A 20,140-nucleotide genomic window follows, 5' to 3' on the forward strand; every position below is an offset into this window, starting at 1 on the left:
AGATATTTGTTGACATTAGACTTGAATTTCTGTAGATTGTAATTTTTAGGAAATATGTACAAAGGAAGGCTCTTCCAGAAAACAGAAGTTGAATGAATAAATGAGCAAGAAGAAAAGTTGGCTCTGTGAGTTTGAACTTGGACAGTAAAAGGATGTTGACCGGTTGCAGAACCTGTTCAGACCGCTTTGGAAGAGAGAGCAGGAATTATAGAAGCCAATTCAGAAGAACAGTGCTCGTGGAAGTATCTATAGAAAAGGTATGCAACAGAAACAGAATGTCGATAACACAGCGAGTGTGGAGAGACTGTCAGAGATGAGTCATTAATTAACCTAACTGCCCTCTTTTGAATGGAATCTAGAAGCCTGAGTGAGGATTTGGGGCACCATCCAAAATGTGGGAACAATATTCTATGGTAGGGCAGATTTGCAATTTATACAGAGCGAAAGTTGTTTGGAAGATAAGTAACACCTAGAGTGAAAGAGAAAACCCAGTTTTTTAGATGCAGAGTAAGCAATATTTGTAATGTGCTTATGCCAAGACAGATTATAAGTCAGGGTAATCCCCAATACAGATATGTTTGTTATTTGGTTTTTAGGAGCATTAGCAACTAAGGCCATATTGCTCCGGGAATATGCGGTGGTCATTCCCCGACCTTTCCGCATCCTCCGTATTTGGTGGTCACGGGCTTGAACCCCGGTCTAATCAAGAAGCGTGTGCTGCGCACTGCTGCTCCTGCAAACCTGGCTACGGAGGCGCCCCAATACAGATATATGATCTTGCCTAGAAATTGGAGTGTCATAGAAAAGTATTGGAGCAGAAGAATCTTTTTTGCAAGATATAAGAGAGGACTGAATTTTTGAATTATTTAATCAATTAAGTTATCTTTGCCCCACTGAAGAATTACCTGGAGATCAGCATTTAAAGAATTGATAGTGGATATTCTTTTAGTTGAAGATGTTTGAGCAGGGCAAGATTTCTCAAACTGGAAGATGGAATGCAAAGTGCTATCATCAGCAAAACTGTGAATTTCTGGTCAATGGAAGAAGGTCGTTAATATACAAGAGGAAAAGAGTGGGAGAAAGAACTGAACCTTGGGGGACACTAGCATTAGTGGAGAAGTTAGAAGAGAGCCATCAACCATCACTTGCAGTGAGTGGTCAGAGAGAAAACTGGATACACAATTACAAAAAACAGTTGGCAAACCTTATGGAAGCTTATTTATGCCAAACTAATAATTTTGATTCATTCAATTATTAGTATTGTTACCTATATGTATTAGTAGGAGAAAATGATGCAAGAAAGCCAGGTTACAAAGCATCATCATCATCAACAACAAAAAAAAGCACCTACAAATTTCACCTTCCCATAACTTCCAAGAAAATCTCATTCTTCCTTGAATTTATTCAAATCGCCAACTTCCACAACAACAGATGAAGTTTATTCCAGCAATCAATGAAACACTTAGCTTAATCCATCCATTCCATTCAGGGTGTTAAACACCTTAGTCAGTTCTTCCTGTTGTGCCTAGTCTCCTCTAGATGCTGCAATTTGCAGAACTTAAGTCTTAATTGGTAAGAGCACCTTTTTGGCATTCAGGATAAGTTGAATGGATTGGTGAAATGGGAAGGGTTTTTTTTTTTTTTTTTTTTTGGCTAATGCTATATAAACTTGCTTTCTTGCATCGTATGCCTCTACTGATGCTAAAGGATAAATTAAATAGACACCAAGTTTTTGTAGTAAGCTCATTTAGTCCTTTAGGGGTTCAAGCCCCTGACTGCTGAATACGGTCGATCTGCCAACCCGCACTGGACCAGCGTGGCAGATTATGGTCCATTTCCCTCAGCATGAATTGTTGAGGAGGCTTCCACCCTGCAGTGGGTTGATAATGGCTGCACTTTACTTTACTTTACCTTACATTTAGTCCTTTGGATGGATTTAATCATATAAATTTTTCATTAATAATTTGCATAACACACTTTTTGTTCCCTTAACCAATATGGTTGCCCTTGAGAGAACAAATATAGATACGTATAATTATAACCCAGTTTAATGTAAAATATACTAAGTAACAGGCAGTAGCTTTTGAGACTAACGAGTCTCTTAATCAACTGAAGTTCAAATACAACGGATAAGTTCAATGAGCTGAGTGAGGCACGTTATTCACGTTTCTCCACCGCCTATGGCTAGAGTCACTTAACATATTAAACAATCCAAAGGCAATAAACCGCCACAAAGGCATACGTCTACACCCCATCCTAGAGACAACCGTTTTAATGCTACATGATCAGTGGAGTAAAAACAGTGCACGTCCGTGCAACAACAATAGCACATGAATAACATGCCTCACTCAGCTCATTGCACTTATCCGTTGTATTTGAACTTCAGTTGATAAAGAGACTCGAAAGCTACTGCCTGTTACTTATTAGTATATTTTACATTAAACTGGGTTATAATTATACGTATCTATATTTGTTCTCTCAACCATGGACCCCAGTACACCAGGCCCATTCGTTACTATGGTTGCCCTTCTTGACATCCATATGCCAATGCTTGAATATTCAACATCTCAGTTAGTAGCAATTATTCTCTTACTACAGACATTCTGAATCACTGTTATTATTTGTTACCATCCTTTGATTGAACAAATTATTTTGTTTAATCAAATTCAAATTGCTTTTAATCATACGAAGTTTTCATTATTTGCATATCAAATATAATATTATTAACAAAATACACACACATACACATATAGTAATACTGGTGAAAAATATTAATTTTTGTTTTCTTGCATTCTTTGGTGTATCTGAAGGTGTTTTTTTTGGTACATTTATCTGTGTAAAGAGTTTATCTTCACGATGTCAATCTGCTGTATTCTGTTGTATCAACTTGACCCTCAGTGGACAGACTGACGTGAAATATTTTATGCTTGGGTCTTTCAGAAAGATTTGTCAGTCGTCCCAGATTTAATTAAAATCAGGCAAGTCAAAACTTAGTAATTTTTTTTCATGAAATTGAGTTATCTTTGTATGTAAACTGAAGAATGTTTTTTACATTCAGGCATTGCTCTAGAACAGTGATTCCAGGGTTTTTTGTTTTAGCCATAAAAATGGCCGTGAGATTTAGCTGGTGACTGCACAATTCCTTTTTTATTAATACATTTATTTTACTGATAACAATGATAGTTAGATGGAGTTTATATGTATATAACATAGGAATAATAATAAAATTCTTAAAGTTGTTGTAAAAACTGTAACTAATAATAAGATATAATTTAAGATCCTCTCCTGAAGTCAGCTGAGAAATGTATATATTTTGAGTTTTGTAGAGCAGTATCATGTAAAATTGTAATACTTTGCTATTAAACTGCAAATATAAAAAAGAATTAAAATATTGGATGGGTGGTCAAACACCTTTGTGATATTTAAGTTTCTAAATTTTCTTTTCATGTGTAACCAAATTATATGAAGAAATAATTATTTTGATATTTATGACAACTGTCTGGTGGCTGCACTTGAGAACAACTGCTCTATTATGATAAATTAGATAGATACCAAGTTTTTGGAGTATGCTTGTTTAGTCCTTGAGATAGATTTAATCATATAAATTTTTCATTTACATAACACACACACACACACACACACACACACACACACACACACACACACACACACACACACACACAATAGTGGTCAACAACATTTATCTTTTTTTTTTTATTTCTTTTATTTAAGTGTATTTGCATATGATTTTGATGATCTGTTATCTGCAGATTTTGATAGCATTCCCTTGAATCAGAGCCGGAACTAGGCAATTGTACGTCTGGGGCAAAAGTGTTATAAGTACGCCCCCATTATATGCACTGAGTCAATTAGTAGTGTAGCTAGGGTCGTTGATGCCCGGGGTCAACATGTCTTCCTGGCGCACCAGATTGTGATAGATAAATCCTTCAGTTTGTGCCCCTGAAGCTCGGTGCCTGGGGGAAATTCCCACTCTGCACCCCCTTGCTGCGCTCTGCAGTCTTTATATATCATTGACAAAACCCCATGACCTGCCCTGGCAGCCTGTCTGCATTGCTCAGAAAACTTCATATCTGCCTGCACAATTACTCCCAGGTCTTTTTCATTTTTTACCACCTTAAGTGTAGTACCACACAGTTGGTACGTTTCTCTGGGGTTACTTCTACCCATATGCAGTACTTTGCATTTGTCAAGGTTAAACTTCAGTTGCCACTTCTTAGCCCATCTGCCCAAATTATCTAGATCCTGTTGCAGTAGCACACTGCCATTACTGTCATTAACAACCCTGCCAACCTTTGTATCATCTGCAAACTTCGACATTATGCCTGATATACCTTCATCAATATCATTGATAAATATACAAAACAACAGTGGACCCAACACCGAACCCTGTGGGACTCCACTAATAACATTAGTCCACGAAGAGCAGCACCCATTGATTACCACCCTCTGTCTTCTCCCACTTAACCATCCTTTTATCCATTGTAGCAACTTACCCTTAATACCATTCTGCTCCAATTTGTACAATAGTCTTTCATGTGCAACAGTGTCAAAAGCTTTCCTGAAATCCAAATAGATGATCTCAAAATTATTTTTTGCATCCAGTTCCTTTGTAACCACATCATAATATCCTATCAAATTCGTCAGACAAGACTTTCCCTTAACAAACCCATGCTGTGTCTGAATTATTGCTGCAGTCTTGTCTAGATGATCCTGCAATGCATCTTTAACCAGTGACTCCATTATTTTACCCGGAACAGAAGTTAAACTAACTGTATATCGCAACACCACCAGATCGCACAGGTCTTTTGAATTGTGTGATACATTTTTATCCTCGAACATCAACATTTGCATTGTTTTCAAGCTGTGTTTAAATTAATGCCTAGATATTCGATTCCATGAGAATTGAATTGGTTGCAATGTCTTTGCTATGAAGTTTCAAACTCTGTGTATTCAACAATACCATTCTGAAACTCACCGAAGCAACTTGATCCCACAATTGTAATGCGGTTGTAGAGAGTGTTTCCAAATGATGGTTATTCAAACGTTTCAATTCAGTTTGAAGATCTTGCATCTTGGATGCATTACAACCGCAAGCATGGTAGAATGTAAAGTAGTCTTTCTGATTTCTGATGTACAGGCCATCGATGCTTCTAACTCTTGACAATGCAATGTATACCAGTTGCTGTTTGAGACTTATCGTAATTGAATAAGATTTCTTTGAAAGTTCCAGCCTGAGATTTATGAACCGTCATGGCGCAAACTTCAGCTAAAGGAAATTGGATTCTTTTGCATATATGCATTTTGCTTTTGAAAGATACTGTGGTCGATGCAGTGGAACCTTGATTATTCAAGATGAATGGGACTGAGACTGCCTTGAAAAATGTAAACCCAACTTTTTTTTCCCCAGTTTCTTACTGTACAGTGTTTATTACATACAGTAATTGCAATAAAAACTATTCACAGACTTAATTTTAGTTTTATTAACCTTCTGATGGTAACTCTGGATAAAGTATGCCAGAGCCATTTTTAATAATTTAAACCAGGGGTGGGCAACCTTTATAAATGGTGGGGCAAATGAAATGCCTGTGAGATACAAGTGGGCCAAAATTTTTTTTAGCTTTCCATTATTTTTAGGATTATTAAAATAGTGTATAATGAAAAAACTGTCATAAATAGTTATGTCATTTATTGTAATATTTATACATATATGTACAGTACATATAATTAATTTTATTAATAAGAAAAACAAAACACAAATTCAAGATAAAATTACAGAGCTATAATTATAGTATCAAAATACAAATACAATTCCAGTAACAAAAATTGCAATATTTTATTTTTATAATTTTTAATGATAGATTTATACTGTTTATTTTTATCACTGAATCGATATCTGGATCTATATTTGTCATAGAAATGTGCAGAGTATTTTCTAAATTTCCATCAGAAATCCATTAATTCCAAAATATATAATATATTTTGAAAACTACTGTAGGCCAGAGGTTGCCCACCCCTGATTTAAACAAAATCTATGCAAGTGACATCAGTGCCAATTTATGAATTCCTCAGTTGTGTTTCTGGCTGATCATTAGCATTTTAGCATTAGCAAAGGCACATGATGTAAGAAAGCAACATTACATAGCATCAGCCAAAAAAAAAAAAAAAACCCTTATTTCACCCATCCACTTGCTCCAAATGTTTGTCAAGTTCTGCTTTGAATCTATTTAAGCTATCAACTTCAACGACAGATGGAAGTTTGTTCCAGCAATCAACCACCCGCTGGCTAAAGGCAAACTTCCGCACATCTATCCTACAACCGTTTTTCCTCAATTTAAATTTATGCCCCCTCAGGTGATTAATCTCAGCAAGAGAAATAATCCCATCCGCATTGAGCATGCTCAAACCATTCAAGACTTTATACACCTCACTCAGATCACCTCGCAGGTACCTAGTCTCCAGACTGTAATTTGCAAAACTTAAGCCTTTCTTCGTACGAGCAGCCCTTTGTTCCATTCACTAATCTTGTTGCCCTTCTCTGTACCATCAGTCCTTGTATAGCACAATAGTTGTGTTCCTAGAAACCCTCGTGCAATGCAAAATCGTGCAATATAAACAACAGGCCCTGTGGGAAAAATAGGGTTAGGTGCCGACCACCTAAGATTGAACACACATTTGTAACCAAAACATTACCAAATTCAAGATAAAATTACAGTGCTATAATTATAGTATCAAAATACTATAATTACTATAGAGGGTGCTGACTGTCTTTAAAAATTACAGCTGTGAATTACAGGCTCTGAAAAAGCAATGTGTTTCCCTTTTTATTTACCTAATTGTTATTTTATATTGTACTTTATACACAGTCTTATAGTTATAGTTACGCTGGTTATTTTTATTTTTAATTTATATAAAGAGTTTTTGTAGATTACTTCTTAATATACATAAAACCGTTATTTTGTTTGAATCTTGCAGCCATTGTTTTTGTATAGAGTGGTAGGGAATTCAAATTTTTAATTGTGGTAACTAGGTAGCTCTAACGTAGTATTCACAATTAATTAATTAAATTTATTTATCTTATTAATTTAAAATATCATGCCCCAGACTAGAGCAGCAAAGCAATAGGCACAAAGTGGCAGGAGTGCTGTGACTTGGGGGAGAACTGAGGGGGTCGATTCTCCAACGCATCACAGCCTAAAAAAATGTGCAACTTGTGAAATGTTTGCCGAACTCTCTGGAACCGAACATGATCTAGCCAAGGAGGATGTCTTTGTCTGTGCCAGTTGCAGAGAGTGTCTATAAATTAGGCATCAACTCAGCATTCTACTGGGCATCTATGAGAGCTTGAGGTGTAGGGTAGATGCCCTCAAAGAAATTGAGGGGCCAATCAAGCTCTCAGCTGCCCAACTCAATGCCACAGCTCACTCCTGGGCATCGGGCAACACAACGGAAGTCTCCAAGGCAGAATGCATTGGTCCCAAAGGAATAGCTATTGTTGGTGACTCTGTTGTCAGGGAGATGGGGAATATATTGTGTAAAAAGGATAGATGGAACAGGACCAGGGTATGTATGCCAGGGGAAAAAGTTGATGACATTGTAAAGCATATATCATCTTTTAAGGACACAAAAGGTGATATTGTTGTACACGTTGGCACCAATGACATTAAGAGTAGGAGATCTGCAGATTTACTTAACAAGTACAGGTCAATGTTGCAAAAAAGTCGTGAGTTAGAGTTAAATTTGAAAGTGTCTGCAATTCTGCCCAGACACGATAGGAGGGAGTACTTGATGAGAACCTTGTCGGTCAATTTGGCCCTGAAGGGAATGTGCAAGGCTGAAGGGGTAGAATTTTTTTCAGAGTGGTCTGCGCTTGTTAACAGGAGAGACTGCTTCTACAGTAATGAGATACACTTAAATAGAAAGGGTGCAAGAATATTTGCTGATGCTATCGAGGCATTGTTAGGTGGGTCGGAAAACTGCTAGCTTGGGGGGGGGATTCACAGACTAAAAGGTTAAAAGTAGCCGCAGGCAGAGGTGAAGGTGATTCTTTCACAACTTCTATTAGAATAAGTAGCAACCTGGAGTGAGGGGTGCTGGGGGTTTCAGGGACTGATGGCAGTCATCGTGAAACAGGTGGGTATATGGGATGTGTCACGGTAACTAGGAATACGAATAGGTGCATGTATGCTTGCATGCATACCAATGCTAGAAATATAGTAAATAAATTTGATGAATTTGAAGTGTTGGTCAAGACATCAAAGGCGGATATTGTTGAGATATCAGTGTCACACTGAAATTAGGACTGCAGAATTGGAATTTGGGGAATACAATGTGTACAGAAAGGATAGACAGGATAGAAAGGGAGGAGGTATCATGCTGTTAATTAAGAAAAAAAAATCAAAGGAAGTGCATCCAGTTGATATAGAAGAACAGTGCACTGTTGAGTCAGTTTAGTGTGACATAAGCACTGCGAAAGCAAAAATAAGAGTAGGAGTGTGTTATAGGCCTAATGACACGAATGAGTACAATGAACAATTGTACAGAGAAATAGTGGGCTAGTAAATCAGAATGTTTTATAATGGGGGATTTTAACTTTCCAGATATTGACTGGAACTTGTGGTTTGGTCACTCACACACTAGTTAAGACTTTTGTGGATTTATTGGATGATTGTTTTCTGCAGCAGCATGTTTGAGAGGCAACCAGAGAGGGTAATACTCTTGATCTGGTTATCAGCAGTGATCATTCGTGAATTAAGAATTTGCAGATAAAGGAACCACTAGGTGGCAGTGATCACAGTGTACTGATGTGAGATTTACTTAAAGATATAATTGCCATCAGGGGTAAAGGAAAGTGTTTTTGCTTCCGTAAAGGTGAGTACAGTGGTCTCAGACAGTTTTAAATTCTGTACAGTGGGATCAACTGACGATGTTACCAACAGTAAATTCTAAGTGGGAAGCATTCAAGGAATTAATCATGGAAGCTACTAAAAGTTTCATACCTATTAAGAAATATTGTTCAAGGTTTTGGCCTAAATGGTTATCAAATGAACTAATGAGACTCGTGACAGAGAAGAAAAATGCATGGGATGCATATAAATTATCAAGCAACTCAGAAGCCTATGACAGATATAAGCTAGTCTGTAATCAGGTCACAAAAGAGGTTAGGCAGGCGAAGGCAGATTACGAGAAATCTTAGGCAAAGGATGCTAAGAAAAACAGCAAGGATTTCTTTACTTATATAAACTCTAAAAGGAAGGGGATGAATCTAATTGGTGCACTTGATATCGATGATTCGACTGTTGATGATCCTGCTCAGATAGCAAACAAACTGAATGAATATTTTGCATCTACATTTACACATGAGGTGTTCGAAATTGGCAGATGGTTATCAAATTGTAGCAGGATGCTTAATGATTTTGTAATAACTGAGAGCAAAGTGGAGGAGAAATTGTTGAAGTTAAACCTAAGAAAGGCACCTGGGGGGAGGGGGGGATGAATCCAGTTATATTAAAGGAGGCGGCAAAGCATCTAAGCAAATCCTTAGCCATAATTATGAGAGCATCCTTGGACTCAGGGGAGGTCCCCACAGACTGGAAATGTATCCCCAATTCACAAACGGGGATTGAAGAGTGACACGAGTAATTACAGACCAGTTAGTATAACTTCTGTTCTGGGTAAAATAATGGAGTGACTGGTTAAAGATGCATTGCAGGATCATCTAGACAAGACTGCAGCAATAATTCAGACAGCATGGGTTTGTTAAGGGAAAGTCTTGTCTGAAAAATTTGATAGGATAATGTGGTTACAAAGGAACTGGATGCAAAAAATAATTTTGATATCATAAATTTGGATTTCAGGAAAGCTTTTGACACTGTTGCGCATGAAAGACTATTGTACAAATTGGAGCAGAATGTTATTAAGGGTAAGTTGCTACAATGGATAAAAGGATGGTTGAGTGGGAGAAGACAGAGTGGTAATCAAAGGATACTGCTCTTCATGGACTAATGTTATTAGTGGGGTCCCACAGGTTTCGGTGTTGGGTCCACTGTTTTGTATATTTATCAATGATATTGATGAAGGTATATCAGGCTTAGTGTCTAAGTTTGATACAAAGGATGGCAGGGTTGTTAATGACAGTAATGGCAGTGTGCTACTGCAATAGGATCTAGAAAATTTGGGCAGATGGGTTAAGAAGTGGCAACTGAAGTTTAACCTTGACAAATGCAAAGTACTGCATATAGGTAGAAGTAACCCCAGAGAAATGTACCAACTGTGTGGTACTACACTTCAGATGGTAGAAAATGAAAAAGACCTGGGAGTAATTGTGCAGTCAGATGTGAAGTTTACTGAGAAATGCAGACAGGCTGCCAGGGCAGGTCATGGGGTTTTGTCAATGATATATAGGAATTTTGCTAGCAGGGAAAAGGAGATGATTTTCCCTCTGTATAAGGGAATGGTCTGGCCATGCTTTAAGTACTGCGTGCAGTTCTAGAGGCCTCATTTTAGGAAGGATGTAGATTTGCTTGAGCGTGTACAGAGAAGGGCAGCAAGGTTGGTGAAAGGAATTAAGGGATCCTCTTGCCAAGAGAGGCTTAAGTTCTGCAAATTGCATTGGCTGGAGACTAGGCACCTGCAAGGTGATCTGATTGAGGTGTATAAGGCCTTGAATTAGTTGAGCCCGCTGAATTCTGATGGGATCCTTCCACTTGTTCAGATTACGAACCTAAGGGGGCATAAATTCAAATTAAGAAAAGACAGATGTAGAATAGATGTGCGGATTTTTGCCTGGTGAATGTAGATGCGAAATACTCATTTAGTTTGTTAGCCACCTGAGCAGGATCCTCAACTGTTGAACCATCAATGTCCAGTGGACCAATCTGATTCATCCCCTTCCTTCTAGAGTTTACATAAGTAAAGAACTCTTTGCTGTTTTTCTTTGCATCCTTTGCCAAAGATTTTTCGTAATCTGCTTTCACCTGCCTAACCTCCTTTTGTAACTTGGTTACAGACCAGCTTATATCTATCATAGGCTTCCGTGTCACCTGGTAATTTCTATGCATCCCATGCATTTTTCTTCTCTGCCACATGTCTAATTAGTTCATATGAAATCTGTTTAGGCCTAAATCTTGAACAATATTTCTTTGTTGGCATGAAAAGCCTAGTAGCTTCCAAGATTAATTCTTTGAATGCTTCCCATTTTGAATTTGCTGTTGGTAACATCATCAGTTGGTTCCACCGTATAGAATTTAAATACTGTCTCAGACCACCGTAGTCACCTTTACAAAAGCAAAAACTCTTCCCTTTACCCTTGATGGTAGTTACCTTTATGAGTAAATCCCTCTTCAGCACACTGTGATCACTGCCACCTAGTGGTTCTTTTATCTGCAGATTCTTGATGCATGAAGAATCATTACTGATAATCAGATCAAGAGTATTACTCCCTCTAGTTGCCTCCCGAACATGCTGCTGTAGAAAACAATCATCCAATAAATCCACAAAAGCCTTGCTAGTGTGTGAGTGACCAACCCACAAATTCCAGTCAATATCCAGGAAATTAAAATCCTCCATTAAAAGACACTCTAATTTACTGGCCCACTCTATTTCTCTGCACAATTAGAGTTGGTGTGTGTTATAGGCCTAATGAATCTGATGAGTGTAATACTCATCAGTTTCATTAGGCCCATAACACACACCTACTCTAATTTTTCCTTTCCCAATGCTTATGTCACACCAAACAAGCTGAACATTGCATTGTCCACCCACATCAATTGGGTGCACTTCCTTAGGTTTTATGTGTTTCTTAACTAACAGCCTAACCCCTCCTTCCTTCCTGTCCTGTGTATCCTTTCTGTACACATTGTACTCCCCAAATTCCAGTTCTGCACTGCTTATGTATGTGTGACACCATGTCTCTGATATCCCAACAGGATCTCCCTTTGATGTCATGACTAGCACTTCAAGCTCATCGAATTTATTAACTATACTCCTAGCATTGGTGTACATGCAAGTATACATGCACCTCTTTCTACTCTTAGTTACCCTAATACAGCCCATATATTTACTTGTTCCACTATGATTCCCAGCAATCCTGGAAATTCCGATTGCCTTGCTTTCCAGGCTGCTGCTCAATTCAATTGCATTTCAATAGAAGTAGTGCAAGAATCACTTTTACCTCTATTAGCGGCTACTGTTAATCTATTAGTCCGTGTATCCCCCCAAGCTAGCAGTTTTCCGGCCCACCTAACTCTGCCTTGATAGCATCAGCAAATATTCTTGCACCCTTTCTATTTAAGTGTATCCCATCCCTGTAGAAGCAGTCTCTCCTGTTAACAAGCACAGACCAGGCTAAGAAAAATTCTACCCCTTGAGCCTTGCACCATCTCTCCAGGGCCGAATTGATCGACAAGGCTCTCATTATATACTCCCTCCTATCGTGTCTGGGCAGAATTGCAGACACTTTCAAATTCAACCCCATCATCATGAATTATTTTGTTATTGAAGTTTGGACATAACAAAAATAAAACCCAAGCATTTTCTTAAGCCTGTTCATGCATATTAATTAACTCATATTGAAAAACAAGAAATTTAAAATTAGCTGTATCTTTCCTGTCCAATTACTGAAGTGTACTAACATCTTGTTTGATCCATGTCTTCCAAAACAGAAGCACTCAGTTGTTTCAGATGTTTACATTTCCCATTGTTGACATTCACTGCAGCAATCAGGATATTCAGTTTTAATTTCTTTCAAGTTTTTTTTGGCAACAGTAAAGATGCCCAAGTGTGGGTGTTTTTCAACATGTGAAAAAAATATATATATTTTAAAAAAATCAGGAGATATTTAAAAAAAATAAATAATAATGAAAAATGTGCTTTTAATATAAAAGTTTTGATATTTTACAATTGTATTTATAAAAGATTGAAAATAAAGGATGGCATCAAAAACTGCCCAATGTTAAATTTTTTATGTTAATTTTAAGGTTGTGAAATGGCATACCTGATCTCAAGGTATGTTAGAAGCAAATTTGCCTGTCTCTTAGATGGTTAAAAAAATACAGTACGGTAGTATGTGTAAAAGCGTGCATATATATAGTGCACTAAGCGATTAATTTGCAATTTTATTCTCTTTGCATTTAATAAGATTGTTTAAAAACGAAGTTATTAATTTACCTGCTAAATAATCTTCCTTTTTTTTATATTATGCTGTAATTATTTATGTAGTACATTATCTAACGCTGTATTTAACTGCAAAGCATTCTGGTTGTTTAACTTCCAAGAAAAGTTTCCAAAACATTAAGTTAGCAATTTCAGCAGATACGTGACTGATCTTTGTATCTGAATGTCAGTTACTATTTTCTAGTTTGAGCATTTGAGAGTTCATTGGCTACACACTCTTATGTAAAAATTGAAAAGGTCATACTGTACTATCTTTTGCTTTTTTTTTTAATAAAAAATTTTTATTTTTTATTTTGGTTGGCCAGCTCTTGGCTAATAGGCACCTCAGATATAATAGAAGCTTGGATAACCATTTACAGATCCTACTGTAAATGTTTCTATGTTGATTATCACCTTATGGGGATTGCTTGCAGCCTTGTGATAGTTGAAGTATCATTAGCAAGATTCTGTCTAGGTCAAGATTTGGGCCACATTTGTAACTGGGTTAGGTTGAATAGTTAGATTAGCGGAGATACCATGATACAGTTGTTGGGGTAATAAACCTAGGGACAGCAGCTTAAGTTCAAGACCTGTAGTGCAGCATTTCCCAAACTGGGGTCCATAGACCCGTTCTAGAGGGTCTGAGAAATGTTCAGAAGGGGTATTAAGTAATATGTTTGTTTGTTTATATATATAGGGGTCCACAAACAATTTTTTTTTTTTTTTTTTTTTTTTTTTTGAAGGGGTTTGTTGATCTCAGCAGTTTGGTGAGATAGTAGATTTTTATATACCAGGATATGTGATAATGGTTTGTTAAGTGAAGATATTAGAATTATGTCAGGTTGGTTTGAATTCTTTGAATTTTTATGAGTGATTTCCCATGTGATAGTATAGGAAGTGATAAGCCAAATGTGGGATGTTTTCAATTTTGAATGATGCTATGATATATATATATGTGTGTGTATATATATATATATATATATATATACATACAAGTATAGGAAGGTTATTCAAAAAAAGGTTTCCAGAGTGGGTGTAATTTTTTTTGAACACTGTGAATTTTTGGAGTCTTCTCTGTGGTCAGTGTTATTTGTTTATCTATGTACATTGGCAGATAGGGTTATGTTTTTTCATGTATCAGTTGTGTAGGGTAAGCTGGGCAGGTGATGCCTGTTTTGTTTATTTTAATCACTAAAGTGTGATAATTGAAAAGTAATGAGCACTGTACAAATGGAAAAGCAAACAAAAACAAAATTAAAACAGCTGGTGAAATGTTTGATAACTTCAAAATTTCTTACACTGCCGATGATGACGTGGACTGCTAACAAGATTTAGGTGCATTTGCAGATGTGTAAAGCATCTATTATCTTCACCATGTTCATCTATGTGCCTACAATAACTTGATTCCCAGTGACTAATTCTCATGAAATTTAATATTTGGCTCCTTTTGAAGATTTGTTGAGTCATCTCTAATTTTTTTTTTTTTTTTAAATTAGAGCAAAATCTGACATTTTTCAGACGTTTGGGAATTACTTGAAAGTAAAGGCAGTCTTTTACCATATTTTCAGTGTTTTGTTGTTACTTGTCAGTATTTTAGGTACAACTTCAATTTCATCCTCCCCTTTCACATACACAGAAATATTGCTTTAAATTTGGAATAGCAGTTCCAAACCTTTTCATAATTTCACGACTCATTTAAATTTTTCTTTTGGCCAGTGGTGTGCTGCCAGTTTGATAACTAGGGGCTCACTCAAGAAGGATTTCAACTTAGGGTCCATAGTTAAAATAGTCTTTTAAATTTTATCAGACATTTTTAACAATGGTTTCAGATAATCCTCAAAAATTTAACTAAGGGGCTTGTGCAAACAATTTTGCCCCCCTCCCCAAAAAAAAGACTTCCCAGGGCTGTGACGTACTATACCATTGATATTTAGTGGCCAAGAGGAGGAAGAAGACAGCATACTAATAAAAGTCTTCTGGGAAAACCATTATGCAGTAATCTTGAGTTGCTTGATGAGAGATGAAAATACCATTTTTCATTTTTAGCATTAAATTCATATAATGTCAGTTTCTCAAAACAACCAGTGTCAATCATTCAGCCTGATTATAATATTGAACAGGCTATTGAAAATTAAATTTTGTAAAAAAGAGTAAATTTTTGAATTTCTCTACACAATTAACTTTTATCTATATGTTAAATTAATTGTAAATGATATAGAAATATTATGTAGAGTTAGAGAATTAAAGTATGTAAATTGCTGTGAGAGATATAAAGAAAAAATATTAAATTCTGTAAAGTCTGTACCGAACCCTGAAATAGATGAATTGGCATCATTTTAGTTATATCTCTTATTGTGAAAACCTTCACAACGAGTTGCCCTGATATTGAACTACCTCGAATAAGCAACACTTCACCAATGGAGAAGACTAATGTTACTTATTCTTGGCAGATATTAGCCTATTGAAGAGAGGCAAATAAGCCTTGAAATGGTGCCGTCTGGGTGGTGGCATCCGCCAAGAATAAGTAACGTTAGTCTTCTCCATTAGTGAAGTGTTGCTTATTCGAGTTAGTTCAATATCAGGGCAACTTGCAACTTGTGAAGGTTTTCACAATAAGAGATGTAACTAACATGATGCAATTGCACTAACCTGTCCATTTAGTAAATCTTTCTGTAGTTCGACACTTTAACCAGCAAGTCTTATTCTGTAAAGTACCATATAAGGCTTAAAGAGTGAAGTGAACTTGATGCAAGCTGAGAGTGCAAACTGCACTTAACTGAGCTGAGCAAGAAACTACTCAGTTCAGCTAAGCAAAGGAGAAAAGATAAATTATAAATAATATATTAACTGTTACTAGTGTACGCAGTAGCGCTGTGTTCCTATGTGCTTCCAGTAAGCAGAATAAAATTTGCTGCCCTAAATGTTGAATACTGATAAGCGTTAACCAATCAGAAAACAATATCAAAAGAAATTTCGGTACCCACTCGCAGCAGTCCTGAGTGTACCAAAGCAACATAAATGAAAAGCATGAAAAATAAGTTATCAGCTCACTCCTGATGTATGACCATCCTGCATGCAAGCAAAGTTAAAAATCATAATGTTTTCAAAAATGAACGGTTTTGTAATATTTGTTTTTTCTGTGATCAATGAAAAAAGAATAAATATTTTCAATATTAACATTGAATAAGCAGTTAATAACAAAATGCTCTCCAGATAACTTTAATTTTTGGTGTGGCATTTTAGTAGCGACAAATGATGCAAGAAAGCAAGCTTGTACAGAAAATTCCTCCTTGAATTTATTCACGCTATCCACTTCCACAATGACAGATAGAAGTTGTTTCCAGCGATCAACTACTTGCTGGCAAAAGGCAAACTTCCGCACATCTATTCTACAACCATCCTTCCTCAATTTGAGTTTAATCCATTCAAAGCCTTAAAATACTTGAATCGTATCACCTCGCAGGGGCCTAGTCTCCAGATGCTGCAATTTGCAAAACAAACTTTTTTGGTAAGAGTACCCCTTTGTTCCCTCTCACAAATCTTGTTGCCCTTCTTTGTATCCTTTTCTGGAGCTCTATATCCTTCCTTAAATGAGGCTGCTAGACCTGTATGTAGTAGTCAAGATGTGGCCTAATCACGTTGTACAATTGGATGATCACCTCATTATCCCTGCTAGCAAAGTTCCTGTATATCATTGACTAAATCCCATGAGCTATTCTGGCAGCCTGTTTGCACTGGTCAGAGAACTTTATATCTAACTGCACAATTACCGAGGTCCTCTACATTTTTCACTACACTGAGTGTAGTAACACACAGTTGGTATGTTACTCTGGGATTACTGCTACCTATATGCAGTACTTTGCATCCGTCAATGTTAAACTTCAAGTGCCATTTCTGAGCCCAACTGCCTAATTTTATATAGATCTTGTTGCAGTAGCATACTATCACTATTGTCATTAATCACCCTGCCTAACTTTGTATTATCTGCAAACTTAGACATTAAATCTGATATACCTTAATCAATATCATTAATAAATAATAATTTAATAATAATAAAAAGAAGAAAACAATTGACCCAGCACCAAACCCTTGGGCACTTTACTAATAACAGTAGTCCATGAAGAGCAGTGTCCATTGGTTACCACTCTGTCTTCTTCCACGCAACCATCTCTTTATACATAGCAGTAACTTGCCTTTAGTGCCACACTGCCTCTAATTTGTACAGCTGTCTTTTATGTGCAACAGTATCAAAAGCTTTCCTGAAATCCTAAAGAATTCCTCACTGTCTCCGAGCATTGTAGACTGGCTGCAAGGAGGGGCCCATGGTGTCCTATCGACGATCTATCGAACAATTGCTAGTAGAGATAAGGATGTCATAATCCCATTATATAAGGCTATTATTAGACCATACTTGGAATACTGTGTTCAAGTATGGAGACTGCACCTAAAGAAAGACATTGTGCTTCTTGAAAGGGTCCAAAGATGGGTAACTCGCCTGGTGAGATCAGCAAAAGGACATCCATTTGAGGAAAGACTTCGAATATGTGAGTTGCAGAGCTTGAAAAATAGGCACCTTAGAAGAGACTTGATTGAGGTGTTTAAAGTTCTGAGAGGCATAAGCTAAATGAATTAGGATGAAATTTCCAAGGTTATAAATGATTCTAGAACTGGGGCCATAATTTCAAGTTACAGGGGGGAGATGTTTAGACTGGATTGCAGGAAGTTTTGTTTTAGCCAGCAAGTTATAAAGTGCTGGAATAAGTTACCTACATGGGTAGTAAAGGCTACAGTCTGAGGAAATTCAGAGTAAGGGAGGAGGGAAATGCATAGGTTGTCCATTTCCTTTTATACTCTTATTAATTTTTATTATTATATATATTTTTTAAATTTTCTTCTTATTAATTTGTTTTTATTCTTATTATTTTATTTTATGTATTTTTTTTATTTTATTTTATTTTATTATTATTATTTATTTATTTTTGGCTGGTGTAGCATAAGCCATAGGCTTCCTTGCACCATATGGCCATTACTAATACTAATCCAAGTATATGATATAAAAATTATTTTTTGCATCCAGTTCCTTTGTGACTGCATCATAGTATATCCAATGAAACTGGTCAGATTAGATTTTCCCTTAATAAACCCATGGTGTATCTGAAGTATAACTGCCGCTTGTTTATATGGTCCTGCATTTCTTCTTTAACCAGTGACTCTTATTTTCCCTGGAACAGGAGTAAGCTAACAGTTTTGTAATTACTCATGTCATTCCTTTCTGAATTGGGGATACATTCCCACATCTCCAGTCCATGGGTACTTCCTGAATCTGAGGATGCTCTCATAATTATGGCTAAGATTTTGCTTACCTCCTTTGCAGCCTCCCTTAATATAATTGGATAAATCCCATGCACCTCAGATGCCTTTCTTATCAATTTCCCTTCCACTTTGCTCTCAGTTATTACAAAATCATGTTAATTCTTTAGGGAAGTGGATGCCACATTTGATAAAAGCTTCAAACATCCACTTCCCTAAAGAATTCCTCATGTGTGAATGTAGATGCAAAATATGTTCAGCTTGCTCAGCAAACTGAGCACAATTATCAAAAATTAAACCATCAATTGGACCTATGTGATTGATCCCCTTCCTTGTAGTGTTTACATAAGAACTCTGCCCTTTTTCTTTGCATCGTTTGCAAAGAAAAAGGGCAGAATTCTCATAATCAGCCTTAGTTTGGCTAATCTTCTTTGTGACATGATTAAAGACTAGTTTATATCTACCATAAGCTTCTGTATCATCTGATAATTTATATGCATCCCAAGCATTTTCTTCTCTGCCATGAGTTTCATTAGTTCATCTGACATCCATTTAGGTCTAAGCTTTGAATAGTATTTCTTAGTTGGTATGAAAAGCCTATTAACTTTATGATGATTTTCCTGAATTTTTCCCAATTAGAATTGCCAGATAGAAATATCATCAGTTGGTCGCACTGTATATTTTGAAACTGTCTGAGACCACTGTAGTCACCTTTATGAAAGCAAAAACCCATCCCTTTACCCTTGATACAGTACTAGGTTGTAATCTGTTTCAGAGTAAACTAAAAGCACTTTTAAGTAGACATTTGAATCTTAGATATCTACAAATTTTTTTGAATTTAAAACAATTGACTTTTGAATCTATGACTCATTGTTTTTGTCATCCTAGAAAGAGAAATTATACATCCATTATTAAATCTGCACTACCCTACCCTTATATGCCCCTAAACTCTTCAATCAGTTGATCACACAAATTAGTATTAGCAATGGCCATATGGTGCAAGGATACCTATGGCTTATGCTGCACCAGTCAAGAAAAAAAAAATAATAAAAAAAATAATAAGAAGAAAATTAAAAAAAAAAAATAATAGAAAATAGAGAAAAAAGGAAATATACAACCAGTGCATTTCCCTCCTCTCGTAGGTAATTAATTATCCAACTGACCTTTGAATTTCCCCAAACGTCAGCCTCTACCACCCACGTAGGTAACTTATTCCAGTAATTTATAACTCTCTGACTAAAATAATTTCCTGCAATCCAGTCTAAACATCTCAACCTTAACTTGAAATTATGGCCCCTGGTTCTAGAATCATTTATAACTGTGAAAATTCTGCCCTCATTCATTTGGGCCTTCCTTGCAACCAGTTTACAATGCTCGGAGAACTTCATGTCTGACTGTATCATAATTCCCAAGTCCCTTTCCTCCACTACTGGCTTTAGCTCAACTCCATGAAGTGTATAAGTTATTTTGGGGTTACTTTTCCCTAGGTGTATTACCTTACATGTAGCTGCAATTTTTCTGACCATCCCTGAAGGTCACTCTGCAGAAGCTGTACTTGGCGGTGATCGTTAACTACTCTACTAATCTTTACATCATCTGCAAATTTAGATATCACGCTCTCTATCCCTTCGTTGATGTAATTTATGAAAATCAAAAACAA

The sequence above is a fragment of the Mastigoproctus giganteus genome, chromosome 7 (genome assembly GCF_048544385.1).
Source record: "Mastigoproctus giganteus isolate SK-2022 chromosome 7, ASM4854438v1, whole genome shotgun sequence".
NCBI lineage: Eukaryota > Metazoa > Arthropoda > Arachnida > Uropygi > Thelyphonidae > Mastigoproctus > Mastigoproctus giganteus.